Below are 27,756 nucleotides of genomic sequence, written 5' to 3'. Positions count from 1 at the left end.
GTATTACCCAATATATGGAGGGAGTTTATAATAAGAGTAATAGCCACAAATTTCCCCCCACGTTTGCCAAATGCTCTTTTATATGCTATTTACATTTAGCTAATTTATTCTTCACATTGGCCTTAAGAAGAATGAATGAACAATGATTATCCCCATTTTTTACAGATGAGGCAAATGAGGCACAGAGAAGTTAAGAAATGTTCCCAAGGTCACACAGTTATTAAAATTACTTTGGTCATGTCTCCCCATCTCTTGGTCCTCAATTTTGGAAGATAGGTGGTCAGAGTTCTGAGAGTCTTCCCAAAACAAAAGTTTCTCAAAAAACAACTTCATGTCCAGCTTCAGATTGAGCACTTTCTCTGTCTAGATGCTTCCTAGTGCTTTAAACTTGAACCTCAGAAGGCTCAGACAGGGAATTTGTCTACATGCACCCCAAATGGAGTGGCATCTGATTTAATTTCCAGCATCCAGATACCACCCCCTCCCCACTCAATATTATTTACTTAATTACATTCTTATTATTTACCTAATTTTTTTTTTTTTACATTAATGCCTTTCTGCCCTACCCTCCATTTAAAAAAACTTAAATTCAGTGACTTAAAAAGGAGATTTTATGTTGGTACCATGCATGGAAAATCAGGATCATGAATGATGAAAAGAAGAAAACTAGCAATAAATAGATAAATATTTAACAGTTAATTCTGATCACATGCTGCTACGTACTTGAAGCCCAGAGCTTGAGACCTGCACTCTCTTTGTTAGGGAGGGAAATCATTAAGTGAGGCGTTAAAGACATCTAGTACCAAACTAAGACTTTGTTTTGGAAATAATGAGAGGGCAAAAAGAATTAAAAAGTCAATAACCTCAGTGTTCTATCCAAAGTCTTCTGGAATTGACCTTTTACGCCTCAAGAAATATTGGACTTGTTGCCTGGGTATGTGCCTTGTCTGGGGACCCCTGAGGTTGGCTGCCAGGCCCAGCTCCTCAGTTTCCTCCTCTCTATCCAGATGGCCTTCTTTCCACCACGATGCTCAGAGAGCTGCTAAGTAAAAGAAGTCTCTGGCATGTGGTCAGCTGAAGAGTGATCCACCAGAGATGTCCAGTGTCCTAATCCCCTCAATCCATGCATGTTACCTTATATGGAAAAAGAGGCTTTGCAGATGTGATCAAGTAAAGGGTTTTGAAATTGAAAGAGGAAGGTGCATTGTCCAGGTGGACCCAGTGTAATCGCAAAAGTCCTGTAATCGGGAAGCAGGAGGAGTCAGAGTCAGGAGGTGATATGACGATGGAAGCAGAAGCAAAAAGTGGTGTGACATGGGGCCATGAGCCAAGGAATGCAGGAGGCCCCCAGAAGCAGGCACAGGCAAGGAATGGATTCTCTTCTGGAGCCTCCAGGAAGAACCAGTCCAGCCACCTTGGCATTAGCCTAGCAAAAGTGGTTTCAGACTTCTGACCTGTAAAACTGTAAAAGAGTATATTTGTGTTGTTAAAAGCACATACCTTTGGGGTAAATTGTTACAGCAACGATAGGAAATGAATACATGGCAGGACTGCCCCACCAGGTTCTTCCAGGAGGGCTTTGGGAAGTTTAGCCTGATGTCTATCTCTGAATGTACTAATTGCCCATCAATCACATGAGCATCCCATCACGTGGGCCTCTTGCTCCCTGGATACAAAACTTGGTGTTCAGGAGAGAGCCCAGTTTGGTGAAAAAGGTCCCAGCTTTGGACTAATTTGGATATGGTCTCATCTCTGGCCTGTGCCCCGATGAGCTGTGTGATTCATAAGGTCTTTACCTCGGAACCTGTCTCCCCATATGCAGAAGTGGAGATATCTCTGGTTCTTTCTTTACAGAGACTAGAAAACGTGGTTTTTACAATCTCCCATACTTTCCTCTTTCCTCGCTATGCTGCAGCCTCCCAGGCTTTCTTTTGGTTCTTCAAACCTGCCAAGCTTGCTCCTGTCTCAGGGCCTTTGCACTTGTTATTCCCTGGAACACTCTTGCCCCTGGTCTTCCACAGCTGAATCCTTCTGGTAGTTTAGGTCTTAGCTCCAGTGGTACCTCCTCCTGAGAGTCCCCCCTGATTACCTCTTCCTAAGCACACTTGCCTTCCTTACCCCACAGATCACTCTGTTAAACAGCTTCCTGTTTTATTTCCTTCATGGCATTCTTCCTGATCTGAAATGATCATTTCTTTGTTCAGTGTCTGCCTCCCTAGGTAGGCCCCATGTCCGTCATGTTTCTGCAGCAGCCCCTGAACTCAGATCAGTGTCTGGCGCATAGTGGGTGCTCAATAAACAAGTGTCGAATAAATGAATTTAGATTTGAACCCAGGTTCTGATTATAGAACACACATTCTTCCTGAAACCCGAGCTGCCTCCTGATTTGTGGAACATTTGAGCTGGAATCAGTATTTCCAGCCATTTCTTTTTGATCCGGGAAGACTGAGGCCCAGAGGGGACATGTATGGTCTTTGCCAGCTTCTTCCAGCCAGGTGGTCTCAGATCCCTCACCTGTGCGCCCTACATGCTGTCCCCACCAGGTTTGACCTGTTACCCCTTCCCCTAAGTGGGCATGCAGACCTGCGGGCCTCAGAATAGTTCCTCTGAGGCCCAGCCAACTTTCCACTTTCCTGGAGCTCCTGCCAGGTGTGTAAACAGGCCGCCGTGATTCCCAGTGGTACGGTGGGAGCAAGATCGTGTTTCCTGACCCAACTCAACAGGACAGTGCCCTCTGGACTGATGAGCAGGATTTTTCTGACACTCTCCGTCTGTGAAGACACAAAGTCAGCATGCTGGCCAGAACCAGACCTGACTGGGGCCTGGAACAAGTCACACACGTGTGCCCGAAATGCATCAGGGCCTTGGGAAGAGCCACACAAGGCCACACTGCCTCCTGGCATATTGTTTCCCTCCCCGAGCCTCAATTTCCTCATCTGCATAATAGGCACAATGAAACTCACCTCCTGGGAGACTTGAAAGTGCCTGCCACATAGTAGGTACTCAATAAAGCATTGCTGCTGTGGCTATTATTTGCAAAATAGGGATACCAGGGTCTCTGCTCTGTGTACTTGTCCCTGACATACACTTGAGGAGAGGTGGTCAGTGGAAATGTGCCCATGGTGGTGGTACGAGTGCCCATACACAGAGCACAGCAGCGAACTCCAGCCAGAGAAGACATCAGAGAAGGGCCAGGGAGCCAGCACCCCGGCCCCCGCCCCTCCCCGCCCTGCTAGCCAGCGTGGAGCCCCCCTACACACACACACTTTTGCTCTGCTCTCCTGTGGGGGGCCTCGTCAGCAGTCTGGGCTGAGAGAAGGATTTGATTTCAACTGTATTAAGCATTCTCGCAGGGAGGTGCTGTCCCAGGAGGCCGCAGGAAGTGAACTCAGTTTGTTGATATCCTGGCCACATGCCCTCATCTGTGTCCCCCACAAGGCCTCACAAGCCCTGACCAATGCCTTTCTGCACCTACTAGGTGCAGCCTTCTGATGTCAAGATTGTTCTTTTCTAAGCACCAAAGGAGGCAAGAAAAACTTCATCTTTCTCTTCTTCACCCCTTTTATTTTATTATTACTATTTTTTTTTTTTTTTGTAGAGACAGTCTCACTTTATCGCCCTTGGTAGAGTGCAGTGGCATTAAGTGATTCTTGGGCTTAAGCGATTCTCTTGCCTCCAGCTCTTGAGCTTAGGTAATTCTCTTGCCTCAGCCTCCCGAGTAGCTGGGACTACAGGCACTCACCACAACGCCCGGCTGTTTTTTTGTTGCAGTTTGGCCAGGGCCAGGTTTGAACCTGCCACCCTTGGTATATAGGGCCATCACCCTACCCACTGAGCCACAGGCACCGCCCTTCACCCCTTTTAATAAAAGGATTTGTTTCATAAAATTTGGATTCAGTCAAAAGGCCATACTCAAGGATTCAGAAGGCCACATATGGCCCCAGGGCCACAGGTTCCCCACCCCTCTGGCAGGTCTACTGTTCTCCACGTTTGCACATGAAATTGAGGCACGGAGTGGTTCAGTCACCTGCCCAAGCTCCCACAGCTGAGAAGTGGCAGAGGTGAGATTCAAACCTCAGCATTCTGGCTCTGGAGTCTGTTCTCAGCCATGCCGTGACTTGGAGGTGAGGACCCTTTTGTTCAGACAAGGAGGTCGAGACCCTGAGAGATGAAGCCACTTGCTCAGCGTCTGAGAGGCAGCCAATGAGCAGAGGGGCTGGCATTAGAGCCCAGGTGTGCCTTGCTGATGGCCCACTCTCCCTCATGGTTCACTGGGAACCAGGGCAAAGGGAGCGATTTTGATCAATGGAGCAGAGGACATCTTCCTAGGGGAGAGCCATGTCATTCAGACACTGCAGCAAGAGTTTGGAAGTCTCAGAGAGCTCTCTGAAGATTGGATTTTATGAAGAGAAGAACTAACATAGTTAGTTAGGTCAAGTAGGGTGAATAAGAGCTTGGGCTCAGCTACTTAAGTTTCAAATCTTGGCTTGTTAACCAACTGTGTGATTTGGGGCCAGTTACTTAACCTCTGTGTGCCTCAGTTTCTTTATCTGTAAAATGGGTATGACTGTAATAGCTGGTGCTTGTAAAGAACTCAGGAAAACGTTGGCTACCTTCATGGATAAAAAAGCTGCTGCGTTTCAGGCTTTAGAGGACATGCCTTAAATTAGTGGTTTTTCAAGCATATTTGCTCCCAGGTGGCATCTGGCAATATTTGGAAGCAATTTGAATGTCACAAATGGGGTAGGGTGCTGCTGGCAACTAGCAGGTAGAGGCCAGGGATGCTGCTAACAGCCCTTCAGTGCACAGGGTGGCCCCACAAGAGAATTCTCTGGCTTCAAATGTCAGTAGTGCCAAGGCTCAGACTCCCTACCCTAAATGCATTCGTTCCTTTGATCTCCCTGACAACTCTTACCAGCAAAAGGGTCCCGTCTTGCTGATAGGGAAACTGAGGCTCAGAGAGAGGAGTGCTTGCCTATGGGCATGCAGCCTGACAGCAGAGGGCCTAGCAGGAAAGAGAGGATTTGAAAATGAAGGTGGCCCAGGTGCAACCAAAGCTCTCCTGGTCCCCAGGTCTCTCAAAGCTGGGTGGGCTGCAGGCGCCTCTGGAAAGATGACAGTAGAAGCCTTGTCGCCACCACCCACAGCCCTGACCATCCCTCAGTCCCTCTCTTTACCATGCCTCCTGCATCTTTCTCGTTTGATAAGCTGGAAGTTGGCTCTGGGGCCCCAGGGCGAAGGGAAGAGTAAAGGAAAATTCTTCCTGCTGCTTCTAACCATTTCCTGCCCCAGTCTGTGCAGCTCCCTCAGCCCTCTCTGGGAAGGGCAGGAGCCGGTCAGAAATACTCATGGTGCCTGAGTCCAAAAACAGAAATGCAGGTGCCTTACAGAGAAGCAAGTCCAGCTCTGCCAGTGTCTGGGACCACGGGGGTCCAGGTCTGGGGGAGCCCGGCCAGACGCCCAGCTCCCACCTCCTGTTCTGAAAGGACCTCACCCCACTAAACTGGATGTCCACCTGGGACACCTGACTGTTTCCTGCTCCCATCATTTTTCTTGCTTTGGAAACTGGAGCTCCAGACCTCGACTTGCCCACTCTCCAAAAGGGGCCTGCCTCACCTGGGCTGTTGTGACCCCAGAACCACTTTCTAGGCGGGGGTGTGGGTGGGAAGGGACAGCACCAGGAGAATGTGAACTCTAAGTAAGTGGGGACTTACTCTGCCACTCCCTGGCTGTGTGACATTGGGCAAGTTGCTTGGCCTTTCTGTGCCTCAGTTTCCTCCTCTGTAAAATGAGAATACTGCTAGGACTTACCTCATAAGAATGTTGTGAGGATTGGCTCACATACCCAAAGTACTTAGGGGTACACCTGACACATGGAAGGTGCTAGGCAGATGTTTGCTACTACTGAGAGCAGCAGTATTGTTTTTTGCACTACCAGGGAGCCCATGGATCTGGGGGCTGGAATGATGAGGCTTATTACTGAATCCTCTCGGTCTCACTGTCTACTCACTGGGTAGATTCCTCAACTGGGTAGATTCCTCCGTTCTCTAAGCCTCCATTTCCTCCTCTATGAAGTGGAATAAAGCCCACCTCCTGGGGGCTGCTGGGAAGATTAGAGATAAGCTTTGTCAGAGAAAGACTCCAGTGAAGGTTCCCTTGTCCTTCTATTCTTGGCCAGAATCCTGGAGCCCCAGGGACGAGAGAAGTGAGGGGATACAGAGGTGGAGGCTCCTTGTCAGAAGGAGCCTGCAATAGCCACAGGCCAGGCTGCTGCAGCAGGGGTCAGCCTCCCCAGCACTACGCTGGTTCCTCATCTGTGTGACCTCAGGATGCCTGTGGCAGGGCCAGCTGGACCAGGGTGTGGGCGGGATGACAGTAAACAGCAGAGAATTGGAAATGTCAAGAAGGGCACACACCCAGCACCCAAAAAGCAGTGGAGTGTAGGATGTGGGCTTGGATGAGTTGGGATGGATGCATGTTGGACCAAGAACTTTCTCTATGAGTGAAAGCAAGGCCCTTCCCTTGCCAGCCTTGGTTTCCTTGTTTGTCCCATGGGTCCCCTTCTCTCCTGGAGCTGTGACAAACAGCCAGGGAAACCAAGGGCTTTGCAAACAGTCAAGTGCCCTGCGAATAGTTAAGTGCAAATGGAGTCCTGGCCCATCTTGTTCACCAGCGTACCCCAATGCCTGGACACAGCGGATGCTTAATAAACATGTCCTGAAGGAATGTGCAATCAAAACAGACATTTCTTCAGGATTTCAGGTGTGCTGGACATTGTCCACAAGTGACTAATATGGTCAATATAAAAGTTGTAATTGAGTACTTGTTAGGCACCAACTTAGAATCCTAGGGGGATGTGGCAGTGAACCCAACAGTTACAAGTCCTTACACTTGTGGAGCTGACATTCTAGAAGTGGAGACATAAAACAGAAAAGCAAAAAACCCCAAACCACTGGCTAAATCAGTAAGATCTAGCAGGGCTCCTCAAACTTTTTAAACAGGGGGCCAGTTCACTGTCCCTCAGATTGTTGGAGGGCTGGACTACAGTTTAAAAAAAAAACAACTATGAACAAATTCCTATGCACACTGCACAGATCTTATTTTGAAGTAAAAAAACAAAACAGGAACAGATACAATCACACCGCCTCATGTGGCCCGCAGGCCACAGTTTGAGGACCCCTGAATGGTCTGTCACACAAGGATAAGTGCCATGCAGAACAAAAGCAGAGCAGAGGGGCAGGGAGGAAGAGCTGGGGTGGTACACTTTCAGAGTCAGGAGGGTTTTATCAGAAAGAGAGCATACGGACATGTCCCCAGACGATGCTTGAGCAAAGACTTGAAGGAGGTGAAAGAGCAAGCCCCAAGCATCTGGAAGGACAACATTCCAAGCAGAGAAAACAGCAAGTGCAAAGGTCCCGAGGTAGGAACATGGCAGGTGTGCCAGACATACAGTGATCTTGCTTGGTCTTCTCAGCAACCCTTCCTGGGATGCTGGCTCCTGGTCTCCTGGTCCCCTGTCTCAGAACTAAAGAGCCTAGGAAGGATTTAAAGGCACATCCCACCCCCGTGCCCCCAGGAAGGGTTTCAGTTGCAGCAGAGAAAGGTCTCCTCTTGGTTCCAGCCTTCAAAGGTGAAGGACGGCTGTTGGGAGAAGCAGGAGATGGAAGAGGCCTGAGGGGAGCTTCACAGGCACCCCCGCCCCCATTCCATGCCCTAGACCGATGGAGAGACCGAGGCCCAGAGAGAAAGAAAGGGAGGAAAGAGCTGCCCAAGGTCACACAGTGAGTCAGCTTCTTTTCCCAGAACAATGTGTTCTGTCCTCAGGCTGAGGGAGGCCACCAGGGCTCCTGTGCCCCGGTGTGGCTTCCCACACCCCATCCACCTGCCTGGCTTGTGAATGTTTAGTGAGGCCTGGGCAGCCACAGGGTGTGAGCTGCCCCAGAATACTTTAAATGAATGGCTCCAAGAACTTGAACTTGTCACAACATCTACTAATGAGTCCAGGAGTCTAACACTCTCTACTCTAGGGGAGGGGTAGCGGGGGGCAGGTCTGCCCACTCCCCACCCCACTCTGGCCCCTGTTGAGTCTTGGGCCCTCAACTGTCTCTGCAGAGCATTTCTGGGCATGGCAGAAGGTGGGGGGAGCCCTGGTTGGAAATCAGAGACAAGTCCTCTGGGCGCCTCAACTACTTCCCTCTGCACCACCCTGGGCTAATGTCTGGCTTAAGCCTCCCTGCCTCAGTCTCTCCCTCCAGATAATGGGCACACTAAGAACAGCTCAGACCCAGAGGGCATGTGAAGTCCTATAGAGGCCTTGCTGTTGAGTGTCTGTCCTTTCATTTTCTCTGGTACAACGTGGGTGAGGAGCGAAAGGACTTAACACTGGCACTTACACATAGTAAGTGCTCAGTAAATGCTGGCTGTGACTATCACCTTCACCCTCAGGTCCGGGGCCCATACGGTTAGCATGAGGGTCCTGGGGTCAGACTCCTACATGGCATCACAGCTTTATCCCTTGCTAGATGTGCATACACAGATGAAGAAGTTGCCAAACTTCTCTGTGCCTCAGTTTTCATTTCCGAACAGAGTCGCTGTGATGTGCAGGTAAACCAAAGTCTGCCATAACCCAGGGCACGCCACGCCCTGCAGACATGGAAGCTTTGTTCTTCTGGTCTACTGCATGGAGGCAAAGTGACCCGAGCACCCACAAACAGCAGTTGTCACTGCCTCCTGGAGGCGGTGGGGGGAGTTTAGCAAGTGAATCTGCAGAATGGTGCCTGGTGTGTAGTTATCCTGAGTGGTGGTGGAACGGCACCAAGGCCATGAGGGAAGGCTGCCTCCAAGGTGGGGGGAGAAACGCCCAGCCTGGCAAGGCTATCAAAGCACAGGCACGTCCATGTGCCCTCCGATCTCCCTCCTGACGTGCTCTGAGGATGTCCTAAGTAGCATACATGCTCACTTACAGATGCACCCAGGACCATGTGGCTCCTAGAGGTCTTGTCTCCCTGAGCCTCAGCTGGCCTTAGTAGTCCCCTCTTTCCAAGTGGAGGCCTCCTACTAGGTGATGCTTGGCCTGCCAGGCTGGGTCCTTCCCCTGGACCTGCCATGTGTGTGCTCCCAACTCCTTTCCTTTGGGGTCCATATCTAGGTGATGCCACAGTCGTTACCTTCATCCCCAAATGCAAGTGGCTTATGGAGCATTGAGATGAAATGTCTCATGTGACAGGGCAAGAAATGGGCTCAGAGCAACACAGCCCATCAGCAGTAGCTAACAACGTATACGGAAGTGTGTGTATTATGTGTACATATGTAGCTTACTCTGCGTTACGTGTTGATGCCAGCACTTTACCTATGTGGAGTTATTTGATCCTCCCAACAATACCTCTGTGAGGTTGAGATTCTGATTAGCTTTATTATCATCTTCCCCATTTTATAAATAACGAAACTGGGGAACAGAATCCTTTGCTCTAGGAAGTTGTAGAGGCGGGATTCAAACCCACGGCCTCTGGCACCGGATGCCAAGCTCAGAACCCATAGGCACCTCTACTTCTTGGCATTGGGTCCAGATCTCAGCCCCCATCTCCCACCTCCCTCTTCACTGTTCTTTCCACTGATCCTGATGGTTCCTGCTTCTTGGAGCTGGCCACCACCCAGCCATTGTCCCCCTTTGGGGATTCTGTGATGCTATTCATTGTTCCCATGCTATCTGAGAGCACAGGGAGTCTCAGAATAGGTAAGCGACTTGGCCAAGATCACACACATGGGTCACAAGGGCTTGAGCTATGGTGCTTCAAACCCCATGTGGGCTCTGGAGTTTCTGACCGCTGGGCAGGGACAGCCTTGGGCCAGGGCTGGTGAGGGCACACCATGAGGTTTAAGGCTTGGCTTCTGCCTTGCCAGAGTTCAACGTTTAGAGCCTCACAGCCCCAGCCCTCAACACTTTTGGGTAGTGGACCCCTCACAATCAGCAGGAGGACACTGCCACGGGCAGCTGGGCCCAGTTCTGCTCCCCAAAGGGTTGGCCAGCCAACTCTCTGCCTGGCGTGAAGGGAGCAGAACCTGCCAAGAGCCTGGTCACAGTGAGTGCCCTGACAGCATGCCAGCTGCAGCCCAGCAGGGAGCCGGGAGGAAGGGGACAGTGGTTGTACAGACAGTGTCCTGAAAGCTCCCGCCCTAGGCCCTGGGGAACAGACCATTTCTCTTTCTTTTCTTTCCTGAGTGAACAGGACAAGCTTGGGGGCAGCAGGAGAAAAGTTGTCTGTGTCTGCCTGGAAATCATTCCCTGGCTCAAAAATTAACCACCTGACATAGCATTTTCTTTCTCCCTCCTTCCCCCCTCACTTCTGCAGACTTTAATCTCTGTGGTAATGTATTGGCTAAGCCTGAGAAGCTGGGATTTCAAGGCTTCTGTAAGAAAACCAGAGCCTGGAGACTGTGTCTGGGTTGGATTGGCATGAGTGGTATTGGATTGGGGACCATGACCAACCACCACAACTCCACCCACCGTCCTCACTCCCAGCCAAGGCGAGGACTAGGGGAAGCCTAGTGAGGGGTCTGAGGAGCAGGACTGAAGAGGTGCTCACTGTCAGGTCCACATGCAAGCCTTACTCTGGTGCCTGCCCTACTCCCAACTCCTGCTGCCTGGTAAAACTCAGGGCACAGTGCTCTTCCGAGGAACTGAGATAAAACCTGTCCTTAGCTTGCACAATCTACTTCAGACTTGCTGTGTGACCTCAGACAGGCCACTTTCCTCTCTGTGCAACCATTTCCTCCATTGCACTAGGGGTTAGATTAGGCCAGGATTTCTCAACATTGGCACTATTGACGACGACACTATTGGGAACAAACAATTCTTTATTGTGGACCCTGGAGGATACTTAGCAGCATCCTTGTGCTGTACTCCCTAGATGCCACCAATCATGACAATCACAAATGTCCTCTGGGGGACACAATCACCCTCTGTTGTGAACCATTGGAATACATGATCTTAGATTCATTCTTGTTCTCATAGTTTAAGATTTAAGAACAATATTTTTGCGGGGCATGCTGGTTTATACCTGTAATCCCAGGATTTTGGGAGGCTGAGATGGGAGGATTACTTGAGGTCAGGAATTCGAGACCAGCCTGAGCAACATAGTGTGACCCATCCCCTGTCTCTAAAAAGAATAAAATAAAAATGAAAAAGAATTAGCTGGGTGTGGCAGCACACCCCTGTAGGCTTAGCTACTTGGGAAGCTGAGGCAGGAGGATCACTGAGCCTAGAGTTCAAGGCTGTAATGAACTACGATCAGGCCACTGCACTCCAGCTTGAGTGACAAAGTGAGACCCTGTCTCTAAAACCTAAGCAAAAGTAAAAGAAAAAGAAAAACCAGTAACTTTGAAGTCTGGCTTTATGAAATTAAACTTGTATTATTATAGTGTTAACAGATGATTAATCATAGTAAAGTATAATAGCTCATATTTACTATGAGTACTCTTTAAGTATTAACACTGGGTCCATGGTTAACTTACACTGTAACTTATACTGTCATTTATACCTAAATACCAAGGTAGGTACTATTAATATGTGTCTACAGCATGAAAGGAAATGGAGAGTGAGAAGAGTTACCTGGCTCAGGACTAACAGCCTGAATGTGGAAGAATTAGGTCTTGAATTAAGGCTCGTCTGATTCCAAAGCCCATGTTATTTCAATATTGTGCATGTTTGTTGCAGAAAGATTAGAAGGTACAGATTTGCAAATGAAAACACAGCGCTTTCTGATGACACAGTTACGAGGTGGAAGGTACTTGTGGTTTAAGTTGGTAGAATAAAGACTTTTCTGTTCCGTTCACTTTTCTGAACCAATAAGAAAACAGCCTCCAAAGGCAAGAAAAAGAGAAGAAAAGGCCATCTTTGATGAAAAAAGGAACGACGACAACCCCACTTCCAGTGTATGCAAAATGTCTGACAATAGCAGTGGGACTTGGACCAAACCACAGAAGGAAATCAGTAGTGACACACACTCCTGCAGATTCTGGGCAGGACACAGAGTTCTCCAGAAGTATTTTCCAACTCCATGAGCTTTTCCTAATACTAGAGTGGGATTGGATTGGGGACCATGACCAACCACTAGAAAAATCTGGGGCAAGCACACATAGGAAGGACTGAGGATGCTCCAAGACCCTTGGCAAGGAGCAGGATGTTGGGGTGGCAGGTGGAAGACAGTGGTGGACAGTGATCTACTATATGGCTGTAAACCTTCTGGTTTTCTCTCCCAGTTAGTCAAGAATGCCAACACCAAAAAACAGTGATCTTCTTGGGTTTCCAGCCTGCTTAGAGGGAAGGCATGTGCCAGGGCAGTATTGGTAAGAAAGGGTTGTGAGATAGCAGGGCCAGTGCTTAAACACCTGTGCCCAACCCCTCTCCCCACATATTCCTCCAATGAATAATTAGTCTTAAAACAATGGTGTCAATTCTGTGATGAGTAGCCAGCTTGGAACCTACCAGAAGGTAGTGTGAGTAATAACAAGAAAAGGAAGGCTCAGTGCCCATCGCTCAGTGGTTAGGGTGCTGGCCACATACACTGGGGCTGGTAGGTTCGAACCTGGCCTGGGCCTGCTAAAAAACAATGACAACTATAATAAAAAAAAAAAATAGCCGGGCAAAAAAATGGTGGGCACCTGTAGTCCCAGCTACTTGGGAGGCTGAGGCAAGAGAATCACTTAAGTCCAAGAGTTTGAGGTTGCTGTGAGCTATGACGCCACAGCACTCTGCTGAGGGTGACATAGTAAGACTCTGTCTCAAAATAAAAAAAAAAGAAGAAGAAAAGGAACATAAAAAAGGAAACAAAGAACAAATACTAGAAGCATTATGTTATGAACTAGGAGAAACTGTTGAACAGATATTTCTCTGTGAAATATGAAAAAAATTTAAGAAATTATGGCCTTCTTAAAGCAAATCTCAAACTAAGAAACTAAAAGTTCAAAGAAAACATTAAGAAGGAGAGGGAGATGAAAAAGCAGTACTTCGAAAGTAAATAGAAAAGAAAAATACAGCCACTCTAATATCAAAGCTTCATTAGAAATAGCAAAATGAGAGAATATTAAAAACATAATCAGAGGCACGATATACAAGCTAAAGAAGACTGAATAAGATGAAGTAGAAAAACCAGTAAGAAAGTTTGAACAAGAAATGGTCGATATGGAAGACAAAGGAAATTTAACACATGTATAACTGGTATTCCTGAAGAAGAAAATAAAATAAATAAAACACAAAACTAATATTAGAATCATTAATAGAAGAAAATTTCTCTGAAACAAAACTAAAATATATGCAGATTGAAAGAGCTTACTGTCTCCTGGAAAAAACTTACAGACTCTCACTCACATGGAGATACATTGTGCTAACATTAATGGACTTCAAGTTTTCACCAAAACACCTTATGGATGTCCAGGCAAAGAAGTCAAGGGTGCTATATGGGAGAGGAAATCAGGTTGGTCTCAAATGTCTGCAGTATAATAATTAAATATCCAGTAAAATGCTCAAAGTGTAACCCAAGAATTTTTCAGCTATATTGTTTTTGTATTCAGAGAACGTCTTCCTTTAAAAAATACTCTTGTGGGTTGTTTAAATTTGAAAAATAGAACATATATTAAACTTAAGGCATGAAACAATAAAAATCCTCCAAGAAAGCATAGGAAAAACACTGGAAGAGATTGGCCTGGGGAAAGACTTCATGAAGAAGACTGCCATGGCAATTGCAACAACAACAAAAATAAACAAATGGGACTTCATTAAACTGAAAAGCTTCTGTACAGCTAAGGAGACAATAACCAAAGCAAAGAGACAACCTACACAATGGGAAAGGATATTTGCATATTTTCAATCAGACAAAAGCTTGATAACTAGGATCTATAGAGAACTCAAATTAATCCACATGAAAAAAGCCAACAATCCCTTATATCAATGGGCAAGAGACATGAATAGAACTTTCTCTAAAGACCACAGACGAATGGCTAACAAACACATGAAAAAATGTTCATCATCTCTATATATTAGAGAAATGCAAATCAAAACAACCCTGAGATATCATCTAACCCCAGTGAGAATGGCCCACATCACAAAATCTCAAAACTGCAGATGCTGGCGTGGATGTGGAGAGAAGGGAACACTTTTACACTGCTGGTGGGACTGCAAACTAGTACAACCTTTCTGGAAGGAAGTATGGAGAAACCTCAAAGCACTCAACCTAGACCTCCCATTTGATCCTGCAATCCCATTACTGGGCATCTACCCAGAAGGAAAAAAATCCTTTTATCATAAGGACACTTGTACTAGACTGCTTATTGCAGCTCAATTTACAATTGCCAAAATGTGGAAACAGCCTAAATGCCCACCAACCCAGGAATGGATTAACAAGCTGTGGTATATGTATACCATGGAATACTATTCAGCCATTAAAAAAAATGGAGACTTTACATCCTTCGTATTAACCTGGATGGACGTGGAAGACATTATTCTTAGTAAAGCATCACAAGAATGGAGAAGCATGAATCCTATGTACTCAATTTTGATATGAGGACAATTAATGACAATTATGGTTATGGGGGGGAAACAGAAAGAGGGAAGGAGGGAGGTGGGTGGGGCCTTGGTGTGTGTCACACTTTATGGGGGCAAGACATGATTGCAAGAGGGACTTTACCTAACAATTGCAATCAGTGTAACCTGGCTTATTGTACCCTCAATGAATCCCCAACAATAAAAAAAAAAACAAAAAAAAGAAAAATAGAACATATAAAGAAGAAATTAAAATGTATTCATAACCTCAGCTCTAAGATTATTCCCCATTAAGTACACATTTCAAATGCTTTCACGGACATTTATCCTAACGGGATCCTCTGTGGCGTGGACATCCCAATACCATTATGAACAAACTCAGGCTTAGAGTGGTCAGTAACTTGCCCCAAGAATTCAATAGCAGAACCACCATGCCCAGGTTTCCTGGTCCTCTGGCCTGAATTCTCTAGAGCAGCTCAATCCCATAGAACTTTCTGTGAAGGTGGAAGTGTTCCCTGTCTACTCTGTCCAAAATAGTAGATGCTACCTACTCACACTGGAATTTTCAATTTCATTTCATTTAATTACTTTAAACTTAAACGCCACCCGTGGTCTGGGGCTCTTGTGTTTGGACAGCCCAACTCTAGAGTTCTTTGGCCTTCTCTCCTCTTGGAATGCAGCTGACCACTTTGCATTTCAGTCCTCTCTCAGGTCCCATCCATATCAAGTTCTTCCACTGTCTGCCCTCAAGGGTCAGTCTTGATATTTAGGACCAGATTTCTTGCTTGTGGTACCTGACTTCTCTGGCTGGTATCTCCATTGGGCCTCCCTCCTGTTTCTCCCCTTCTAGAGGTTTTAGCCAGTACAGCTTCTGGAGGCCGAGGGAATAAGTTGAGTAAGTTTCACCTGGAGCAGCTATCCTACCTCCCCGGGTGGGCTCAGCAAGCTTTGCTCTCTGCAGAAGAGCCTCTGGGCAGAACAAAGTGGTGAGTCGGCCAACTGCTTGACTTGAGTTGACCCAGGAAATGAGTGTACAACACCTCTCCCAACCTCTGAACTCTAGAAGTTAAAATTCAAAGGAACCGGTGCGTTGGGATCATGTGACTCCAAGCTCTTACCGTAATCTGCCCCTGAGAGATCAAAAGAAGCTTCCATTTTGCAAACACGCAGATTGAACCTCCTGCGTGGCCACGTGGCTGGGCTGAGTTCACAAAACAGAGAGGCCAGAGACAGAAGTGGAACAGAACTGCTGTGGGGTGGAGCAAAACCAGGGGTCGACCTGGATTCCCCTCAGTGCTTTTGCTAACTTCAGTGGTATCCAGGACGGTGCTGAAGAAATCCATTCTTCCTCAGTTTTTATACCTGGGGATTTTAAAATGGAACAAGGATTTTTAATACAGGGCCTTATGATTGCTACTAATCTGTCAACATCTTGACATTGCATTCAGTATCAGGGGGTATGTGTAAGCACTTTTCCGGGTTTTTCATTAATTACTAAAGGCATCCGTGACTCCACCAATGAAAACAACTGAGGTGAGAGGTCATAAATTGGTGACTATGGAAACCAATATGGTTGGATCCCAATATGGTTGGATATGACCTGCAGATTTTTTTTTGGGGGGGGCACAATTTCCTTTTGATGAGCAAATCTTTTAAAACTGTGAGATTTTACATAAAAGCACAAATTCAATTGTCTCTTGACAAATAGGATCTGGCACTGCGGGGAGCACATTTTCCATCAGGACAAGCAGAGGAGTTGAGCAGCAGTTGTTAGCTGTGGGTGGCAGGGGTGGTCTGGCTTCCCTTTTCCTCACAGTCCCTTCCCTTCCACCCCTCCTTATTGCACCCGTGACACTGACGTCCAGTGCCAGCTGTAAGTTACCATCAAACTTGGGCCTTTCTTTCTCCTGCTAAAATAACGTGTTTTTGTATATCCAGCACTGTCAGAAGCGCAAATCAGACTTGAGAAAATGATGTTTTTTTTTTTAATACCAGCTCAACTTCATTCATGAAATTGCCTCCTGCATTTGAGTGTGTGATGCCTGATTTCTATCATTTATTCATTTAGTTAACAAATGTCTATTGAAGCACTGAAGGCAGAGGTGAACAAAGACGGACAAGGACCCTGTTTATAGGGGGCTCAGGGTCTAGAGGAGGAGTGAGATAATAATAGTGAAAAACAAAAAGGAAACTGCAGCTAGTAATACATGACAAGAAGGAAGCCAGAACAATGTGATCATTGTGATCAAGAATGTGATCAGAGAAGGACCCCCCAGAGAGGGAACAAATGACACTGAACAAGGAGGGACCAACTGGCCAGAGAGGGGGCTGGGGCTGCAGCAAGAGGTCCAGGCAGAGGGACCCGCAGTGCAAAGACCTGGAGGTGGGACCAGGCCTGTTGAATCTCAGAGTCCACCTCTTAGTATGTGACAGGTCTGCTCTCTGTCCCTGCCTCTGAGCCCCCTGGGAAGTTGTCGCTCTCTGGCAGTTAGTTCCGTCCCTAAGGCCTAGTAGGGGAGAGACAGAGAGAATGTGGGCAGAATCAGCTCCAAGTGATGATTAGATGTGATATCTTCTCCCCTCCCCGACTGGGGTGCTCTACAGGCTGGAAGCTGGGAAGGAAGAGGGAAAGAGGGTCCTTGTGCCCTGCATCCCTCATTTCTTGAGCGAGGTTTCTGACCTCCACTGTGGAGAACCTGGGGACAAGGAGAGGCAGGGAAGCAGCTGACATATGACTGCCTCTCCACCCAGCTTCCTTTCACAGCAGATGCTTCTCTTGTGGACCTCGTAGGAGTTGGGGGGTGAGAGGTTCTGCCCTTCTCTTAGGGGAAATGTTTTTCTCTGGCTGTTTCCCTCCAGGCCCTGGTTTCCCATGCATGGGAGCTTTTGGGGGGTCCTATGTCCCTCAGAAGCAGACCTCTTAGGCAGGGTGGAAAATGGCCTTGAGCTGGACTTCTCTCTTTGTGACCCACATCTGGTCCTTAGAATCATGTGAGCTTTTTCTCCTCATATCCTTGAAATATTAGCCCAGGTGAGTTGCTGGATAAAATACAGGATGCCCAGCTCTTTTCCAATGTCAGATGAACAGAGTTCTTTTAAAGTATAAGTATATCCCAAATCGCACATGGGAAATACTCCTACTAAAAAGTATTTGCTATTTCTCCCCAATGCTGATAGGACATCTGGGAACAGCCTGCTCAACTCCTCCCCTCCTTCCCTTTTCCCTAGAAGCATAACACATAAAGCAGTGAGTCTGGTTTCTACCTAGCAAGCTGCCTTCTTACACAAACTCTTCATCACTCTGTGCTTCAGTTGCCTGATCTGTGACAGGGAGATAATCACGGAACCTACCTTCATAGGGTTGTTGTGACAATGACAATTAAATTAAGGTAACACAGGTATACTAGTTTGAGCAGTGTCTAGCACACAGCAAATTCTCAGTGGGTGTTGATTATTATTAGTGTCAAGGCGGTAGTGGGTTTTGCTGCTATCACATGAAAAGAGGAAGGACTTGAGCTTCTAGGTAGATTGTTTTCTGGAGAAAAGGAGCCAGAACTAGAGGGATGAGGCTCCTGGGATGGGGCACTGGGAGGGAATGGGATAGTTACTAAGAGCGTGCCCTGCAGGACAGAGTAGGGTAGACATGGGACATGATGGAGGCCAGAGGTGGCCAGAACATGACAGGGAGCTTGAGAGAGGTTCTTTGGGCATAGGAATGTGAGAGATTTCAGGCATGCTAGGAGGTAAAAGAGAACATGGGGATTTGACAGGAGCAGTCATGGACTGTGCAGAAATACATAGTGGTAATTTACAAAACTCTGGAGTCAGACTGCCTGGGTTCAAGTCCTGTCTCTGCCTTGGGAACCTTGGGCAAGTTATCTGGTTTATCCTCTCTGCTACAGTTGCCCCACCAGTAAAATGGAGCTACTAATACTTGCCTCAAAGTGTCGTTGTAAGAATAGAATGGGTTAACACTTGCACATTACTTGGAAATGAATTACTTACTAATTAAGTGCTAGCCATCACTATGTTTGGGGACTTTTCATTGAGAGAGAAGTGTTTAAAAATTGGAATTCCTGTTTAGACTATGCAGATCGTGACCTGCAATGGCAGGCTGGAACTGAATCACAGCTTTGTATGCACAACCTAAGTCAATGTCTTTTTATAATTCCCCCCTGAACAGAGGGGGAAAGTAACAGCACTCCTGCTCAAAAAGGTGGTTATGGATGTTAAAGTGAGTTAATACATGTAATATTTAATTTAATAAAAAAATACATGGAAGATGCTTGGAACTTCGGAACTTAGTAAATATTCTGAAAATGGTGGTAGTGGTGGTGGTCGTTTCGACTGTAACCATTAACCATTCTTCTGCGCAATGATAGAGGCAGGAAGGAAGAGCAAACTGTGGGTGGAGCTTCTCAGAGTTGAAATTTCCCGGGTGACTCTGCATGCCACTGTTTTCAACCATTACATTCTGTTTCCTTTTCTTCTGATGCTCTTGCCAGGATAACCCAAGTAACAGGATTATCTCGGCCTCATAAAACGAACTGGGAAGTGTTCATTTTTTCTCTATTCTCTGAAAGAGTTCGTGTAAGATGGTATTATTTATTCCTTTAACGTTGGGTAGGATTGCTGTTGAAGGTCACAGGGCTTGGAGTGTTTTGTGTGTGTGTCAAGGTTTTGTTTTTTTTTTTTTTTGTAGAGACAGAGTCTCACTTTATGGCCCTCGGTAGAGGGCTATGGCATCACACAGCTCACAGCAACCTCCAACTCCTGGGCTTAAGCGATTCTCTTGCCTCAGCCTCCCGAGTAGCTGGGACTACAGGCGCCCGCCACAACGCCCGGCTATTTTTTTGTTGCAGTTCGGCCGGGGCTGGGTTTGAACCCGCCACCCTTGGTATATGGGGCCGGCGCCTTACCGACTGAGCCACAGACGCCACCCGTGTGTCAAGGTTTTTAAGGACTGATTCTGAGTCTTTAATAGATGCTAAAATATTCAGTTTTTCCATTTCTTTTCCTTTTAGTTGAGTAAGGTATGTTTTCCCCCAAGTTTCTGTGTTTCCTTGGAGTTATCAAAGTTATGGGTACAAAGTTGTTCAAATGATCTCTTTATTATCACTTTAATACTGTAAGATCTGGAGTCATGTCCTTGTTTTTCTTCTTGTTATCTAGTAAGTTTTGATCTTAGAGTATTACTAGCAGGGAAATGATATTATCTTCTTAGGTTTTTAACTTTGGTGCTGTGCAATGGTCTCTCTCTCTCCCTCTCTCAACATTTCCTGTAGAGTTAGAAAACTAAATTTGTAAGAGTCTCTACTGCTCAAAAAAATTTCCCTCAGATTTAAAAGTAACAATAGGTAAATAAATACCCAAATGCTTGCTGGACAGTGGGAGACTCTGACCTTAGGTCCCTGCAAAAATTTTCATTCTTTGAAGATTTAGTTTAAGTAGAGTTTTCCTTGCTATTCCCCTTTGTCCTCTAAGCTAAGCTAATTGCTCTCCCCTAGACGTCCTTAACTTACTTAGAACCATGTCTACCACTGGACATGTTGCTCTGTGCTGTAGTTACCTGAGCTTGCACCCACCTTCCCTACCCCTAGCTCTGAGCTCCTTGAGGGAAGATGTTCACTTACTCGTCTTTACGTCTGGATCCCCCAGCATAGTGCCAGCAAAGAATAAGGGTCACAATCCAGTTATTTATTCCCTGATTTCACGCTTACCGATATGCTGAGCCCCTATAGTGCATTGGGCATTGTGCTGGCTGCTGGGGCCAGGGGTGAGTGAAACAAGACAGACAGGGCTCCCCTTCCAGTCTAGTCAGGCAGATGGCGAGTAAGCAGATTGTTTTGAACAAATGAGTCTTTGCAGGTTAAAATTTGGCAGAATTTCCAAGATATTTCCCTTGGAACACAAGTTATGTACGATTTTAAGGGGTATTTCAATCTGTGGTCAAATGCATTTTGGGAACTTTGTGTTAAGACAAATGTGCTTATGGTGTGATTTGTTAGAGCCTTCAACATACTAGCTATGAATTTTTAGGGAAGTGGTAGGCAGAACAGTTCTTGGAAAAACTTAGCTGGCATTAGAATTCTTTCTCGAGAGTATGTCACGTGACTTTGGATGATGGACCGGGAAGTGTGACATGGAGATTTCCTAAGACTTCCTGGTTCGGCCTCTAGAAACTGACTCAGCTGCCAGTTATTCTACTGGTATAGAACGTACTTAATGTACTTTTCTGGGTCAGGAGTCACAGCTTCTTTTATTCCAGTGTCTACTTGATAAATATATATATGCCTATATTGGCTGATTCTTTTGAAAGTAACAAGTGAATATTCCGAAAACAAAGTTAACCTGTGATTATTCTATTAAATAATAAATAGATTGATCTTGTATATTCACACTAGTAAGTACTGGGAAACAGTCTGCTGTTCTCTTTCCCTCCCTCCCTTCCTATCTCCTGTCTCTTCCCACCAGTTGACATACCAAGACACTCCAGATAAGCCAATAGGACATATTTGATAAGAACACCTAGTCTAGAACCAGACTGCTTGAGTTTGAGCCTCAGATCCATCACTTCCTAGCTGTGTGGCTTTGGGTAAGTTACTTAACCTCTCTGTACCTGAGTTTTCTCATCTGTGAGATGGAAATGAAGACCATAGTAACCTTCCCTTCATAAGATTGTTCAATGAACAAATAGAAGCAAGATACTTAGAATAGTTTCAGGCATGTAGTACACATTTGGTAAAGGTTTGTTCTTCCCTTTTCACGCTCATGTGACAAAGATGTTTTTAATTTTGTAATAGTAAAGAGATCACATACAATGTAGTCTGTTAAAACATTAGGTGTGGGCAGCACCTGTGGCTCAAAGGAGTAGGGCGCCAGCCCCATATGCCAGAGGTGGCAGGTTTAAACCCAGCCCCAGCCAAAAACCACAGAAAAATAAATAAATAAAATAAAACATAGGGTGTGACAAGGAGAGTGTGTTAGTCAGGAGTCTGAGTTGTGAGTGACGGGAACTTGAAGCACAGGTAAGTTAAGTCACCCACCCATAGTCACCCAAGTTGGGGTGGAACAGGTGTGGGTTCAAATCCAAAAGGTCTGGCAATAAGCCCTGTTCTCCCTGTGCTGTCCTGCCCTCTGGTGCTGTGGAAGTGTAGATGTTGGAACTGATTGGGGTTTCAGGGTGGGGGTCAGAGGTGAGAAAGATACAGTACAGTTGGCCTTTCCAAGATGAGTCATAATACACTAGCTTTTCCCCAGCAAAGGGAAAAGCATGTGCTAAGTCGCCAGAGAATGACAAATAGTGAGCAAATGGTGCTGATGAGAGCAGTGAAAGTGGGGAGTGTCAGAAGAGAGTTTTGGGACACAGTTGATGAGCCTTGAATGCCATGCCTATGAGTCTGAGAGCCATAGGGAGCCACAGGAGATGTTGGAGCAGGGGAAGGACATGATCTGAGGTACATTTTAGAAATATTCCCTTGGTGGCTCATCTGGAGGATGTATTGAAGCCATGAAGACCAGTGTAAAGGTGGGGGAAATAGTCCTGTGAAAGCCGATGAAAGTTTGACCTTGGGCAAGAGTTTGACCTTGGGATACATGGGAGGGAGCTAAACCCTCAGGCTCTGATGACAGGGCTTGAACTCTCTCATATCACGTCATGCCTGGGACTTCTCCCTACTGGGTTTGACTCAGATAAGCCCCAAATCCAGCTGGAAGACATGATCCTTCTTTTTAACTCAAAGAAGCTTCGGGGATAAACAGGAAGGCAGCCTCCTTCCTTTGCTGTGTCAAACCCCCTTTAAGTCCTAGCTCAGAAAGATGCTACCATCTCTGAGAAGTCTTCTTAGGTTGGTTTTCCAGATAAACACTGGAACAAGGATTTGACTGTAAGGAATTTGGGGGCCAATGGGGAAGTGGAACAGAGGAGAGCATGGAAGTGGAACACGTGTGTCAATGAAGAGGTTACTAAGGGGACATCAGGACTCAGTCTTACTGGCGCCCTCTGAGTTACTGACATGCCTCACTTGTCCCACCTGAAAGACAACCAAACTTCTTTGTTGGGAGACTAGGAGTGTCATTTCCCTGGCATTCCTGGCCAAACTTGCTTCCAAATTTAAAGAAAGCTGAAGAAGTCACTGGTCCAAACAGGAATGGTGGGAGCCAAAGGGCGATGGGGCAGTGTCTTAGTCCATGTGGGCTGCAATAGCAAAATACCTTAGACTGGGTGGTTTTTAAACAAACAGAAATTCCTTGCTCATGATTCTGGAGGCTGGGAAGTTCAAGGGTAAGGCACCGGCAGGTTCAGTGCCTGGTGAGGACTTGCTGTTCTCTTCAGAGATGACACCTTATCGCTGTGTCCTCCCAGGGAGGAACAAAGGCTCTCAGGCCCCTTTTATAAGGGCACTAATCCCTTTGGTGAGGACAGAGCCCTCCTGACCTAATCACCTCCCCAAATCCCCATTTCTTATTACCACCACAATGGGGCTTAAGTGTCAACATATAAATTTGGGGGGACACAAACATTCAGACCATAGCAAAGCCTGCCCTCCTTAGACCCCACTGGCCATCTCAATTCCCTTCCTCCTCTGCTCCGTAGCTCACTGTACCTAACTCTGTTTTAGCACTTGCCTCTCTGGGGATGAGGGATTTGCCTACATGTCTGCCTCCTTGAGCAGTAGGGAACCAGATGAACTGGGGGATAGGCTCGGCACTAAACCCTGAATGCCAAGGAGGGACAGGTGCCAACCCCAGAGAGGGGCTGACTCCAGTCTAGCAGTCTAGATGCTTTATGATAGACCTTAAGTGAGAACGAAACATCTTATATTCATGCCTTTTTCAAAATGCAAAAACGAGACATTGTCCAAGAGGGAGGCCCAGACTTCGTTTATGGTACATCTGAGCTTCTGTGGGCATGTGAGATTTCAGTCCCTGCTGAGGACCTGGATATTCCAAATTGGGATACTTGCTGGTCTTCCAGGCGGGACCCAGCACAGGGTCCTGAACCAGCAGGAAGATGTCACAGGAAGTAGTTGTATATTTTAAAAAGCATAAATTCATGGTGGAGCATGATGTGAAGCATGGGTTAAAGAGGGCAAATCTGCAGTTCAATGTGACCCAGACTTCCCGTAATACATGGATGTTCTTCTGCCTGGAGGCCCGCAGTGGTGAGTTGGAGCCAGCTCATGCTGTCCTATGAAATCCAATTGTGAATTCTTTTTTTTTTTAGAGACAGTCTCACTTTGTCGCCCTCAGTAGAGGGATGTGACATCACAGCTCACAGCAACCTCTAGCTCTTAGGCTTAGGTGATTCTCTTGCCTCAGTCTCCCAAGTAGCTGGGACTACAGGTGCCTACCACAACGCCCAGTTATTTTTTTATTGCAGTTTGGCTGGGGCCGGGTTCGAAACTGCCACTCTCAGTATATGGGCTGACGCCCTACTCACTGAGCCGCAGGCGCCGCCCCCAATTGTCAATTCTTTATTTTTTTTTTTGCAGTTTCTGGCCGGGGCGGTTTTGAACCTGCCACCTCTGGTATATGGGGCCGGTGCCCTACTCCTTTGAGCCATAGGTGCTGCCCACCAATTGTCAATTCTTTAAAAAAATTGTTACCCAGTTACTAAATTAAACATTAATAAACATATATGTGCATGCACACAGCTTTTCAGAAAACCAGTTGTTCAGCATTTACCAGCACACCTCTGCTTAGGGGATATTTGGCAGAAAGAGTCCGGAAAGTTATTTGAGCTTGAGAAGCGCTGGCCATAAAGAAATGTTTGGAGGTTTGTTTCATTTTTAGAGGTAGGGTCTTACTATGTCACCCAGGCTGCAGTGGCTATTCACGGGCCTAATTGTGATGTGTGGCAGCCTGGAACTCCTGCGTTCACATGATCCTCCTGCCTCTAGCTGGGACAAGAGGCTCATGCCACCGAGCCCAGCCAAGGACCATTTTATGATCGGCATGGTCAGATTTTCTTGTTAAAATTCAGGGACTATATCCTAGTCATTTTTCTCATCTCAGCGCCCAGCCCAGGGCTTAGGATATGGTCAGGAATAATGTTTGCTGAAAGGGTAGATGAATGGATGATAGGAGGTGTTACAGATTTTCTGCACGTTGTAGAAGCAGCTATTAGTCAATCAACAAACATTTTGAGTGCCTATTAAGTGCCAGGCACTGTTCTTGGCACTGCGAACACAATTCCTGCCATCCTAGAGCTTGTATTCTATGGGAGAAAAAACAAATAGAGCTATAAAATCTGCTTTCAGGGGATGACCAGTTACATGAAGCAAATCAAAAACCATAGGGGCATGGAGACAGGGCAGCGTACCTCCTCCATACCAGGAGCCAGGTCAGGAGGAGAGATGGTTCCATCTCTCAAAGTTGTGTGCCTTTAGGGAAGCCACTTCACCTCTCTGAGCAATGGAAACTGACTGTCTGTTGTTGATTTTCGGGTTCCTCTGCAGAGGTACAGGCCCTAAGAATGTTTAGTTGGCCTTGGCCGCATCGGAAGCTTTGGACACACTGGCTTACCAGGTGGCTCCAGGAGTTCTGCAGGCAGAACCTTGAAGTTTTGTAAACAGCGTGTTGTTTATTGTACTGCCCTTTTCCTACATCTTTGTTTGCTGTACTGGAAATCCCTGGCATGGACCTGTCCTCTGCTTGCCTCTGCAGAACCCTGGAGTGACATCCTTTAGCTTCAAGTACCCAGGGAGGCTAAGGGGGCCTTTTTCACAAAAAGCCCTCTACGGGGTCTCGGCTGCTTGGGGAGCTTTTGGGGTTCTAGAAACAGTTCTGACATCTACCTATTGTCTTATGCTTTCCCCATTTCTGATTCAAGTCCCTACATCTGAAGAGCCAGGGAAATGTTACACAACTGATAGTGATCTGACTATCTGCCAGGAATTCCTGAATCAGGGAGGTCTTAGGAGCTTCCAGGGTGGGCAGAGGGACAGAACAAGGAAGCCCCGTAGAGAGCTCCTCATCCCGCTTCTCCCAGAAAAGCTCCTTTTTATCCGATTTTTACATTCGAGATTTTTTTCTGTTCAGAATATTGTGATTCAATATACAATTTTTGCTTGGACAAAGGGCTGGGGGCTATGCCTATTTATGGATTCTGGTCTCTGTGAGTCTCTAAGACAGTGGTTCTCAACCTTCCTAATGCCACGACCCTTTCATACAGTTCCTCATGTTGTGGTGACCCCCCAGTCATAAAATTATTTTCATTGCTACTTCATAACTGTAATTTTGCTACTGTTATGAATTGTAATGTAAATATCTGATACGCAGGATGGTCTTGGGCGACCCCTGTGAAAGAATCGTTTGACCCCCAAAGGGGTCGTGACCCACAGGTTGAGAACCAGTACTCTAAGACATCTCACTCCTGAGATGTAGGGATCTACCTAGTTTAGGAAACTGAAAAGAAGATGACAAGTCAAAACTTAGGGAATGTTAGTTGTGGGATTTAATTCACTATTATTGCGTTCCACCTTTAACGTGTGTCCAGTAACCTAGATTCTTGGAATATTCATTCCAAGTTGAGTTAATTTGTTTTATAATTAATTGTTCTTCCCTGCCTCCAACAAATGATTTTTAGATGTTCTAAAGGATAACTCTGTATTAACTCTAGGGATCTGTTTATTTTTCCTCCAGAAGGATATATCTCAAGCCAATAGGAAAATAGGATTTGTCGTAGGAGACTTTCTGTAATTCTGCAAATTTCATGAGTGCATGTGAGCGCCGGTACAAGCTAGGGAACTTGGGAATCTGGGAATTCCCCAAGGTAGGGCATGTTAAGCAAAGTCTTGGGATTTGTTTCTCTAGGTCTGGAAATTGATGTGTGTCTCACGGGCTTCCTCATCTCAGTAAATGACAACCCTATCTTTGCACTGTTGAGGCCAAGAACTTTGGAATTGATCATGACTTCTTGCTTTGCTTTACCCATCACAGCAGATCCATCAGCAAAACTGTTAGGCTTAACCTTGGAAATAGATAACAAATTAAATTACTTCTTTCTACCTCCACTGCCCCCACCGGACCCTGGGGACTGGTATCTTTCAGTTGAGTTATTGCCAAATCTGTCTTACAGGTCTGTCTGGTCCTTCCCATGTCTCCTTTTAAGACGGATTAATTAAGCATAGTGTCTCCCACATAACTTGGTAACTGGCCTGTTTTGCCAAGGATAGGCTCTATTAGGATGATTCTTGTTAGGATGGTGCTCTGTTCAACATACTGTGGAAATAGAATAAAGTCCACAACATTTGCCGCAAGTAAGCAGTAAAAATCATAAAATGGTGCCAAGCAGTACCAAATCCAAGAAAAAGTTTGTGTTTCCTGGAACATGCAAGTTGAATGCCTTGAGAGAACAAAGACAGCGAGCAGAGGGCAGTAGCACTTTCATTCCAACAGTGACCGTGGAGGAGGCGCTACGGATCCTGTGGGACATGATCTGTCAGATGTGAACGCATTATCATCATCACTCTTGTGATGAGAGCAAGTGCGTCGTTCAACAGGTTTTGACAAATGTGCACACCAAGGTAACCAACCTAGGTCTAGATCATTTCCATCACCCCAAAAGGTCGTTCTGTGCTCCTTCGCAATACCCGTTGCTTGCAACATGTACGCCTCCCACCCCAGCCCAACAACCACTGATCAATTTTGTTTTGAATCTCCGATCGCTTTGTCTGCCTTTGATTGCTTCTAACATTCAGCTGAGAGTGGCAGCAAGGTTTGTGTATAAGAGCTCCAGCGATGGAGGTGGATGGCCTTGATCTACCTGAATCTGCTCAGCTATAGCTGAGCATGAGAACAGTTTACTTGATAGGGCTCTCAGGAAGTCCTGGAAGGACGGTGGAGAAGCGACACGGAGGAGGAAGCCAACATAGAGTGAGTTCATGAGAAAGTTACCACTGTGGGCGCCCTGAGCTCAATTCTGATGGGGAACCCTGGGAAGCAGTGTAGAACATGGCCTGGTGTTGTCTTGGACAGTAGAATATTTCATTTAATCCTCTTAACGGTTCTAAGAGGTGGACAGATATAGCTTCCCTATTTTACAGTTGAGCAAAATGAGGCTCAGAAAGGTGCCTCAAAGTCAAAGTCAAAGCTTGCTCAAAGTCAAAGCCTTGGGCACTTAGCTACTTCTGCTGCTTCCCGGAAACATGCTTGCCATGCCCCGCGCAGGCCTTCTTCCCCTGTGCCCTTAAGCTCAGCTGTCCTGAGTGTGCGTC

General features: G+C 46.4%; 1 protein-coding gene across 3 annotated transcripts in view; it reads left to right on the top strand.

Annotated features, from left to right (window-relative positions):
- The window catches only part of SLC13A3 (solute carrier family 13 member 3), an 86,431-nt gene that overhangs the window by 4,345 nt on the left and 54,330 nt on the right, over positions 1-27,756 (top strand). The window lies entirely within an intron of this gene.

This window comes from Nycticebus coucang, chromosome 21, assembly GCF_027406575.1.
Source record: "Nycticebus coucang isolate mNycCou1 chromosome 21, mNycCou1.pri, whole genome shotgun sequence".
In the NCBI taxonomy this organism is placed as follows: Eukaryota; Metazoa; Chordata; class Mammalia; order Primates; family Lorisidae; genus Nycticebus; species Nycticebus coucang.
The sequence above is the reverse complement of the archived record's forward strand: the minus strand, read 5'-3'. Positions and strand labels throughout refer to the sequence as shown.